The 10,916-nt window shown below is 61.7% G+C and overlaps 1 long non-coding RNA gene across 1 annotated transcript; it reads left to right on the forward strand.

Moving 5' to 3' along the window:
- The first annotated feature begins 1,449 nt into the window (after nt 1-1,449).
- On the forward strand, nt 1,450-4,167 carry LOC123381697. The gene is made up of 3 exons (XR_006589025.1): nt 1,450-2,142; nt 3,561-3,808; nt 4,114-4,167. It is a non-coding gene; the product is annotated as an uncharacterized LOC123381697 (long non-coding RNA).
- Nucleotides 4,168-10,916: the final 6,749 nt, after the last annotated feature.

Genomic DNA, 10,916 nt, shown 5'->3' on the forward strand with positions numbered 1-10,916 from the left:
GGCTCTCCTCCTGGTCCTTCCCAGAGACATCAGGCGTCAGCTCAGCCTCAGCCTCCACGCTCCCCCGGGCAACCTTGGGCGCTCACGAGCTCTGTCTCTCAGGGTCCGCAAGCACAGCTCCTCACTGCCCCTGTCCCCCCAACCGGCGGGCGACACTGCATCACCGGTGCCGGCCTGGACGTGAGGATCAGCAGCCTGGACGAGAGCATCCGCCGAGCTGGCAGGGGGAACGTCCCTTGGTCCCCTCTCCGAGACCACCGAGGTACAGACCTCACTTGAACAACTCCTCTGACATGAGACCATCTGTGGACCTGCCGGGGAATCGAGCCCTGGGAGCAGGCGACGACCTGCTCTGCTCTACAGAGGACGACACTGAGGCAACATCATCCTCCCAGGCCGGTGCCTTGGAATCCATGCTTGTCTGGGGGCAAATACCAAGCCTGCAAGCCACCTGCACATCTAGGATGCCGTGGCTCTGACGACACTGCCTGATCACGTCCCCTGCACCTGGCAAGCTGCGGTGACCCCCGACTCTTTACCTGACGTCCGGAGCCCCGAGTGAACTGGGCCAGATGCCCTCCCCAGGGTGTTCCTCTCCCTCCTCCCTAGTGTTTTCCCCTCCCAGGCAGCCCACCATCCCTTTCCCTCGAGCCCCCTGCTACCACCGTCCCGCTCCATGGCTCCCATCCAGAACACCCTCATCTCTAAGGCTGGCTTCAGAGGTCACCTCCTCGGGGTCCTGCGAAAGCCCAGGCTTCGGGTCAGAGCGACCCGGGCTCACACTCACAGCGGAGCCTCGTCAGAGTCCTGTGACACACAAGCTCTATGCCAGCTTCTGGGCCCTCGGTGCTCTTTTTGAAGATGGGGTCGGCGGCTCCCACGTCCGGTGGGGGTGTGGGGGATGAAAGCAGGGAGGTGAAGGTGTCTGAAGTGGGGGAGCTTGTGGGGGGAGGGGGTCTCGGGAAGGCACGGGGAGGGGATGGGGAGGAGGGAAAGGCGGCCTGACCTCTCCCTGCCCAGACTGGTGTCCACCTCCCCCTCCCCCTGCTCAGCCAGACGCCCGAATGAATAGTGGAGTGGAGTGTGGGGGCCAGGTCAGCAGGGTGGGGGTCTGTCTCGTTTCCCTCTTGCCCCCGTGTCTCCATACCCACTGCGTCCAGCCGCCCTGCCTGGGTAGAGTGGCCGTGGCCCCAGACCTCAGAGGATATGAGGGTCACTGAACGGGCAGTGGAGATCGGATACGTGCGACCCCAGGGGTCGTGGGCTCCTGCCGCGAGGTGGTCCCGTGCGCGCAGTCCCATGGTCCTGGTGCACCTGCGAGGGATCCACCTACCTCGACCTTTGGTGGGAGCACCTCCCCGCCCACAAGGCTCCCGCGCCACATCCTGCCCGAAGGTGGGAGCCAGGGGCCACTCTAGCCGGACTGGTGAAGCTCCTCCTCCAAGCGCTCATGGAACAGTCGGGAAACTGAGGCTAGGAGAGGCAGGGACTGGCCGGGAACCCACCAGGTGAGCAGAGCCTAGAGGGGCTGGGGGAGGTTTCGGGCTCCTAGGCCAGGGCTTCACTTTCCCATGGGGTTTTTGAGGGAATGAGAGCCTCTAAGATCCTGGAGGACCGCTGAACCCATCCCATGTGGGGTCCTTTCCTCTGGGCATCCCTGAGTGGGCACAGGTCCACGCAATTGCATGGAAACACAGTCCCCCGCCCCCAGTAACTAATCACCCACGTGGGTATCAAAGGATGAGTGGACTCTGGAGTTGACAGGCGGTGGGGGAGAAAAGTGGTGTGGGGCGGGGACATTGTCTCCAGGGAACATGCCCATGAGTGGAGCCATGCCAGGCCGATGGCCAGGGGATCCCCAAGATGCCCCCGTGTGTATCACAGGCACCCCCATTCTAGAGAAGCACCCCACTCAGCTCCCGTGGTTGGAGACCTTCGAGTGCGCAACGTGTTCTCATGCTGTGTCATGATATCTCGAGGCTGTGGTCTCAGGAGAGCCCACAGGGAGAGCCTTTTCCCACTTGCAGACGGTGGGTCCGGTCTCACCCCCGAAGCCTCTGGTCACTTGCCCGGAGGGACTCAAAGGTGACATGGGAGGCCCTGGCTTGGCCGGTCTAGCCTGACACGGCCCTGATCCGACTGGTGAGTTGCACGAGCCTCCCTGTGTCTGTGAATGTGTGTGAGGCTGTGTGTGTTTGTAAGGATGGACGTGGGGGGAAGCCACCCAGAGCAGGAGCAGGCTGATGGGAGGGTCATGTCCACACCCCAGGTCAAGGGTGACTGGGAGGAACAGGGTCAGTTATGTAGGGCTACAGGACACAGGGACACATTCTGGTGCCCGTCCCCGAGCCCGGCCGGCAGCTGGGGTCCAGGTGCCCTAGTGGTCGGCACACACCAGGGTCTGGGCTGAGCAGGAGACAATGACCTCAAGGAGACTCCACTCTGCCCTCTCCTGTGTTCTGTGCCAGGCGCACTCCTTCCTCATCCTCCACGGCCACGTGTGCCCACGAGCCTCATGGGATAGCAGGCACGGGACGTGTCTACACGTGTCTCCCTGATGGCGCCCCTACAAGTAGATGCCACAAGGACCCCACTGTGCAGATGGGGAGACCGGGGGGCCCCAGGAGGCACGGGGTCTGTGCAGGGTCCCAGCACTGGTCAGGAGGAAAACCCAGGTCTGAACCCCACTCTGTGGCCCCAAAGCTGTGGCACCGGCCGCCCCAGGCCTCGCGGGGACGTGTTTGGGCTGTGTTGGTGTCACTGTAGGGACAGGGCATGGCGTGGAGGGGAACCCTTTGCAGCCTGGGAGTGGCTCTTGTAGGATTAGGAAGCCTGGTAAGGGGACCCCAGGAAGTGACCTCACCTCCCTGGTCACAGAGCCCAATTGAACTGAGAACCCGGGTCACCAGGCACCCAGGTTCTGGACACAGCGCCCGATTGGGCTCATTCGTTGGGACACCTTAGCCTAATGAACATGTTCTCCTGTTGTGTGCCCGTGTCCCACGGCTGCCGGCTCAGGGGAGCCCGTGGCCGCGACCCTTCCCGACCCTGGAGACAGTGGGTCAGGTCGTGCACAGGACACCTCAGGTCTCTAGCTCGTAGGGGCCCAAAGGTAACACAGGGAGACCCAGAGACATCCAGTCCAGCCCGACACCACTCTGATCTGACCTGTGCGGCCCCATGTCCCCCCGTGTGTGTGTGTGTGTGTGTGTGTGTGTGTGTGTGTGTGTCTGTGTCTGTGTGGATGGAGGGGTCGTGTGTGGAGGGTCCACCCGAGCAGGTGCAGGCTGATGAAGGGGTCAGATGCTTGGTGGGCGGGTCAGGCTCACACTCGGTCAAGGCTGGTTGGGAGGGACAGGGTGTGCTGGGGTGGCCCTCTTGACCCCAATGTTCATCCCGAGCCCTGTAGGTGGATGTCACTGTGTCACAGGCCTAGGGCTGTGCACACTCAGGTCTGTGTCCGATCTGGGAGCCACAGGTGGAGAGGGTGGAAGGACACTGAGGATGGCCGGGCACGGCTGTGATGTCTCCGGGTTGGCCGCGGGTCACTGTCTTTACAGAAATCAACTGATGAAATCGGGAAATGTCTGGCCGAATCCCGATACACCTGCCCTACAGAGTTGTGCGTGTGCCCCGTCGCCCAGGAGGGCTACCCTGGACCGAGGAAGAGAGTGGCTGCAGGGAGGTCTTGGGAAGATAAGCCTGGAGATGTTCTGGGAAGGCCTCCTTCACCGCCCAGTCCCCCACTGGGTCCTGGTTCACGGGTCCTGGGATCAGGACCCGGAGCCCCCGGAGCCAGAGCCCGAGGGTGAGAAGGCTGGGGGTGGGACTTGTGTGTTCATGGGACCAGGGCGGTGCTGGGCCACCCAGGGAGGAGCCCCCGGGGCTGGTGTGGGGCCAGGAGCAGAGATTGAGAGCCCTGGGCTGCGGCCTGCAGGGAGGCAGAGGTCCTGATGTGGGTTCCTGGCCATGGCTTCTCGGGGAGGCTCTCGGGTGAGTTGTGTGTCTGCAAAGGCCCCTGGAGAGGCTGGCGCTGGTGTGAGGTGGGACCATCCCTCTTCTCACCCTGACGCCTTGGAGCCACTGCAACCATCACTCTGTTTCCTTCTCAAGAGTCCGGGGCAGGAGCGGAAGCCGGTGCGGCTCCAGAGCCCGACCCAAGGGCATCGGGGTCCTCGGAGTCTCTGCAGTCAGGGGTGGAGTCTGGGGCGACTCCTGCAGGGGCCTGGGAGCCAGCAAGTGACCTGGGACCTGTGCAGGGACAACAGGCAACTGAGCAGAGTCAGCTGGGTCCTGCTTCTGCTCCCGCTTCTCCTGGTTCCACTGTTCCTGCTTGTGATCCCAACACTGCTCCTGCCATCGCCCTTCTCCCCGCCCCTGCCACTGCCCTTGATCCCACATGGATGTCGGCCAAAAAACAAGGGCTTGAAGACCTATACAGGGTGCTTTTTTTATCTTATTTTATTTTTTGTTTATTATATTTTATTTCAAATTCATTCTCCAATCCCTGACTGCGACCCCCCACCAAAATGTCTCTTCCTCTTCTCCCTTTTCCTTTTACTCTTCGATTTTTTAGCTGTTATGGTATTTGTTCATTAGTTATAATCTATATTCATCTTCAATAAAATGTTTTATTTATTTTACGTTGTGCAATTCCTGAGCACGGGGTACGCTCACAACGCTGTGAACCTCGCCACAGAATTTTGTTGCAGAATATCTCGATCCCCAAGGGTCACCGTGTACCCAGAGCCCTCACTCCCCATTCGTGCCCCCTCCAGCCCCTGGGAACCCCCAGCCTGCTTTCTCTCCGTGTTTCGTTACCTAGTCTGGAGGTTTCCTTCAAGTGGAATCTCACAAGAGATACCTTTGGCTCTGCACCGACTTTTCAGACGGGACAGATTCATTTTTGTACTTTGTGGCTGTTTGAAATAGACTTTTTCTCCATTGACATTGAAATCACAATGGATTAAGGATTAGGTGGGAATATGGAGGCCCCTTCGGTGACAATGGGCACGGTCTCGGGGTGGAGACCCCCGTGCGTGCTGTGACACCACAGCCTGAAGCCAGACAGGACACGGCTGGTCCTCCCGTGGCCCAAACAGAAACCGGGAGATGCAGAAGGTGGGACGGTCACACCACAGAAGGGAGAACATCCCTCACGACCCAGGGCCAGAAAGGTTCACAGGCCTCTGTGCCAAATAATGCGCCAAAGCCAGTGCGTTCCCCGGGATGGAGGCCAGACCCGTCCCAGTCCAAGGGGAGGCGACCCCCACGGGAGCAGGCATCAGAGGTGCGGGTCGTCCCGGGGAGGGACTCGGGCAAGTGAGACCCCAAGGAGGCAGCGATGGTCACCTTCAGACGGGCAGGTTTCTGGTCTAGGGAACGGCAGCCCAGGTGACAACGTGAGGAAGCTGAGGCCCCAGCCGTTCCCCAGCGAGAAGTCCTTGTCCTGCAGGGGACCGGCTGGCCCAGTACTGGGAGAGCCCCCAGAGCCCGGAGTCGGCCCTTCCCCAGCCCCATGTGGGGCCTCAGGCAGGTTGGTCAGCTCTGCTCCCCTGATTCAGTGGGTAGGGGACCTTGGCAGGTGTGGGATCCCCCAGGAGTAGGGACCCCGAGCCCCAGGACGCCAAGATGCACGCCTGCGGGTAGGACAATCCAAAGTCAAGGAGATGGGCTTCCTGACCCAGCTTGTCTTACTAGTGACTCAGGGTGTGCTATGAGCCCCGGTGTCCCCATCTGTGACATGGGGACGTAACGGGCCTTCAGATGGGTTGGCGCATTCCCTGAGACATGAGGTGGAATCGTGGCCTGGTGCCTGGAGGACACAAAGGGCCACCTGGAAGGCTGTCCCAGAGTCCCCCAGGGCACAGGATTCCGGAAGCCCCTCCTTGGCCCCTGCCCACTGTCCCCCTTCTGGGAACACTCAGCGTTGTTTGCGGAGGAGGTGAAGATGATCCAGTAGGTCAGCAGGTCCCACGTGGAGGAAGGTCAGCGCTGGAGGGACAGAAAGACGTGTCCCGTGCCCCCTTCCAGGGCCCGAGCTGTGACGCCCTCTGACCTGACCTGGTGTGGACCCCCCTTCTGTGGTTTCACTCCCTCCCTCCATCCCTCCCTCCTTCCCTCCCTCCTTCCGTAATTCAGCCGGGGATCTCAGGTGCCTGCCGTGTGCCGACCGCCGTGACCTCATCGGTTTGCACGACACAACGGGGTCCCCCACGTGGCATCTTCCTTGGCACGGTCTGAATGTTCCTGGCCGTGTCCCCTCTGGCGAGTCTGGGAGGGAGGCCTCTGCCCACGTTCCCGACAAGGAAGCACGAATCCAGAAGGTCCAGAGGACCTGCCCCAAGTGCCAGTGTGTGGAGCCTGGACAGAGGGTGGTCCCTGAGCAGAGGAGGACTTGAGCTCACGCAGCCCGCAGGAGGAGGAAGAGCACCGGGGCGGCCAGGAGCTCAAGTCCGCTGGGAGACGGTGTCCTACCCGGACCGGCCCTGTCCCAGGGCATTCGGGGTACCTGCACTCCCAGGTGGCAGGCTGGCCCCGGCTGGCAGAAGAGGAGGTGCCCCTGGGACAAGACAGAGCCCTCAGGCAGAGCGGAGGGTCGCCCGTGCTCTCCCAGGGGCAGGTGGACTCGGGTGTCCTGAGGGGGCGTCACCGAGCAGCTGTGCCTTGCCAGCCCCAGTTCCCCAAATCCAAGCACAAGACCCTAACAGCCTCTGCCCCACCGCCCAGAGCAGAAACCGCTTCTGTCCTTGTTCCTTTGTGGATGCGTCCATGCATGCCCTCAGCACCCTGTCTGCTCCCCGCTGTGTGCACGCACCTGGATCCCAGAAGCGAGCCCCGGACCCCACCCAGGAGGTGGTGTGGCCTCTCACCCGCAGCCAGCAAGGGGGAGCGCCGTCCCCATGGCCCTCGTCACCTTAAGAAGACACGTAAGGTGCGCCTGGGTGACGCAGTCAGTTAAGCGTCTGACTTCAGCCAGGTCATGATCTCGCGGTCCGTGAGTTCGAGCCCCGCGTCGGGCTCTGGGCTGATGGCTCAGAGCCTGGACCCTGTTTCCGATTCTGTGTCTCCCTCTCTCTTTGCCCCTCCCCTGTTCATGCTCCGTGTTTCTCTGTCCCAAAAATAAATAAACGTTGGAAAAAAAATTAAAAAAACAAAAAAAAAAGAAGACACGTAAGCCATATTCACCAAGGTTTTTAACCACGGTACACACACACACACGCACACACACACACACACACACACACACAGAGCGAAGGTTGAGGGCCCTGGAGGACCCACACACGTATGTCTCCTGCACCTCCCGCCGCCCCTGTGCTTTTGTGGCCTTGCTCTGGTTCTCTCGGATCCTCCTCCCGGCTCCTTTGAAGGTGTCAGGTCTCCGCCCGAGTCCCTGGGTCACCCACTCACCTCTCCTGTTAGGAAGACGTGCAAATGCACACCCTGCATTTCCTCCCATCTTCCTCTCGCCTCCCAGACTTCGGTCGTCAGATTTGGGAGTCGAGAACACCCCTTGTGTCTTCCCTCACCTGTCCTTCCACCCAGCTCTTCCCAGGCCGGCCCCGAGGCGGTCCTCGGGCTGGATTCGTCTCCTGGGAGGTGGGGGTCAGGGGACAGAGGGCAGACGGTGCCGGTGGGGGCAGGAGAGGGCCGTGGCCCACAGGCCAAGTGCTGGCTTGTCTGCCAGGGCCCCCGGGCTGGGTGAGCCCCGTCGGTTCTCCTCTTTCTTCCCGGGAGGCATCCTTGTCCTGAACAGGCACCAGGGAACCTGAGTGAAGAGACCACTTTGCTTTGAGACGAGGGGCGGAGTGGCAAGAGCTGCAGAGGACGTTGGCCTTGGATGGGGAAAGCGAGGCCAGCCACGCACTGCTGTCCCGTTCAGGTCCCCTCTGCCACCTGAGTGCACCTGCAGCCGGAGGGGCTGGTTCCCGGCAGGCTGGCAGCGTCCCACTGGAGTCCCCAGTCCCTCCTCTCTGCCTGAGGCATCTCTCTTCCGGAGACGGGAGTCCGTCACACTTGTCTCTGGGGACCTGTGCTTCCTCACCTTGTCACCTGGGCGGCTGGTTCCCAGAGCAGAAATTTGCCCGTCTGAAGGCGACCAGGGCTGCCTCCCTGGGTTTCACTTGCCCGAGTCCCTCCCCGGGACGCCACGCATCTCTGATGCCTGCTCCCGTGGGGCCGCCTCCCTTGGACTGGGACGGGTCTGGCCTCCATCCCAGGGAACGCACTGGCTTTGGTGCATTATTTGGCCCAGAGGCCTGTGAACCGTTCTGGCCCTGGGTCGTGAGGGATGCTCTCCCCTCTGTGGTGTGACTGTCCAGCCTTCTGCATCTCCCAGTTTGTGATTGGGCCACGGGAGGACCAGCCCTGTCCTGGCTGGCGTCAGACTGTGGCGTCACAGCACGCACAGGGGTCTCTATCTCTGACACGTGCCCTCTTTCACTGACACAGCCTCTTGTATCCTCGTGACATCCCCTCCCCTCCCCGGTGGAAGGCCCGTGTGACCGGTTCTGAGGGAGAGAATATAACGATGGGTGTCGCTTCCAAGGTGGTTCATGAAAGCCTGTGGCGTCTCCGGGTTCCTTTTCTCCCGGGTCCATTCTCTGTCTCTGTGTCAGTGTCTGTGTCTGTGTGTGTGTCTCTCTCTGACGAAGCAAGAGCAGATAATATGAGCTGCTCCAGGACGCCCAGTGCCAAGAACCTGCAGAGGGTCCGGGCTGAGACACAGAAGTCCTGAGACCCCCCAGGCCCAGCCGAATCCTGCCAAGAGCACGTGCCCGGTCGCGGTCTTGAAGGCGGACCCTGCCCCAGTCGAGTCTCAGCTGAGGCTGCAGCCCTGGCCTCCTGGGTGACCGTGGGACTGAGGCTCCCAGCCGAGCCGAGCCGGGAGACTGGTACAGAAAGTGTGAGGTGGTCCAAGGAAGGTGAATGTGTCCCCCAGCACAGACAACAGCCCATCCTCCAGGCTGGGGGCTGGGCCGCCCTCCTCCCTCCCGAGCTCTCTCCGGCCACACTGGCTCCTCCTCAGCTCCTCTCCAGAAAAACCCTCTGTGCCTCCGAGTCTCTGCAGCTTTGCTTGTCCCCACAGCACACTGCTTGCAGACATGTGCGGGACTGACTCCTTTTGTCCTTCTGGGTCCCAGCATCAGGGCCACCGTGGAGGCCTGTGAGACCCACTCAGGGGCCCCTGGCCGCCCTCCTTCACCCTGCTTCATTTCCCGACAGTGTTGGTTTTTCCTTTCACATGGATTCGCTCTTGTGCCTTGACCCACCTCCCCCTCTGGGCTGTGAGCTCCTGGAGGGCTGGGACCTCACGGGACCTCTAACTCCAGCCCCCGGGCCAAACAGTGCCTGCTCAGGGTGAGAGGCACAGGAGCTGAATGCGTCCAGAGAGGATCTCAGAGTCCCTACCTGCCTCTGAGCAGCTCATGCTGTGGACATGCAGACTAATAGTAAGAGGTACATGTTGGGTTGGGGGCAGGGGACGCCCAGATTGAACCCTGAGCGTCCCTTCCCGCTCCAGAGGCTTCACTGAGCACAGTGGACACAGCCTGCCCCCTGGTGGTCAGCACCATCATGACAGTCCCAGGCTTGGAAACCAGAAAACAAAACACAGACTTTGTTTGGATGTAGTCAAGGCAGCAGCCCTCCCTGGCCCTAGGGGGGCACAGGGGCAGGACCAGCGGGCTCCACGGGCGAAGTGAGGACCTCAGAAGCCTCCCTTGTCCCCCGTTCCACCTCTCCCGTCCCGGTGTCCCGTTCATTCCTAAGGCTTCCTCACCCCAGCCAGGGCACTACCTCTGGAAGCCCTTCCTAATGAGGCCCCGGGGCTCCGACAAGGAGGGTCTTGACCTCGGTCCCCACACCAGGGTCCACTGCTCGGCCACGTGCTGCCCACCCAGGTCCTCGGTCCTCCAAGCCCTCAGGCTGCACTCCACTCAGAAGGACCTTGAGGGAGGAGAAAGCATTTTCCCAGTACCAGGAGCATCTTGGGGCAGGGGTGGAGGCCCAGGGCCAGCAGACAAGCCTGTGGGACCCTTGGGACACCACGTCTATGCAGCCCAATTTACACAGGAGTAAGCTGAGGCCTGTCCCTTAGCCCGCTCCCAGTAGGGGGGTTTCTCCTTCTAGCTCCAGGCTGGTGGTGGACACAGGACCCCAAACCCCGTCTTCTCCGGGTGCCCCGGGGAAGTGCCCAGCCCAGGCAGCCCCCTGGGTACCCTGGAACCCCCTGGCCATCAGGCTGGCACGTCCTCCCACCCCACGTATGAGCCCTGGTCGTGCTGCCAGCCCACTGGGGGCCCCTGCCCCGTGGCAGAGCTGCCTCCAATCCCCTTCTTGCCCCGGTGTCACCTCCCCCCTCCAGGGTGTACTCCCCTTGAACCACTGCCGGGTGGTCAGTGTGCGCATGTGTGTCTGTTTGTGTGTGTGTGTGTGTGTGTGTGTGTCTGTGTGTGTGTCTGTGTGTGTGTGTGCGTGTGCTTGCCTGTACGGTCTGGGGACATCCAGATATAACAGCCCCACTTCGTATGGCGTTGATAGGGATCCGACGAGATCTCAGGGGTCTCATTCCCAGGGCGAACCCTAGGGGACGACTGAGTTTGGCCTAGGATGGAGATCCCCACTGCTTGGACTCTGCCCACCTCACGTATCCTGGGCCGGTCCCTGGCCTCAGTCTCCCACCTGGCCCTGAGGTTGGGCGTGGAGTGACGTCAGCGTGCACAGGGCCCAGGCTCTCCTCCTGGGTGGATGGAGAGGAGATGTGCCAGGCACACAGGCCTCCCTAGCAAAGGGCAGCTGGGTCTCGTTACCTCGGCCAGGTGCGGCTGTGTGCCCTCCCCGGGGGACTCCGTGCCACTGATCCCATGTGCGCCCTGCCTCCAGACCGCTGCCCTGTAACCCCAAATCCTGTGAGC

The sequence above is a fragment of the Felis catus genome, chromosome D4 (genome assembly GCF_018350175.1).
Source record: "Felis catus isolate Fca126 chromosome D4, F.catus_Fca126_mat1.0, whole genome shotgun sequence".
Taxonomy (NCBI): domain Eukaryota; kingdom Metazoa; phylum Chordata; class Mammalia; order Carnivora; family Felidae; genus Felis; species Felis catus.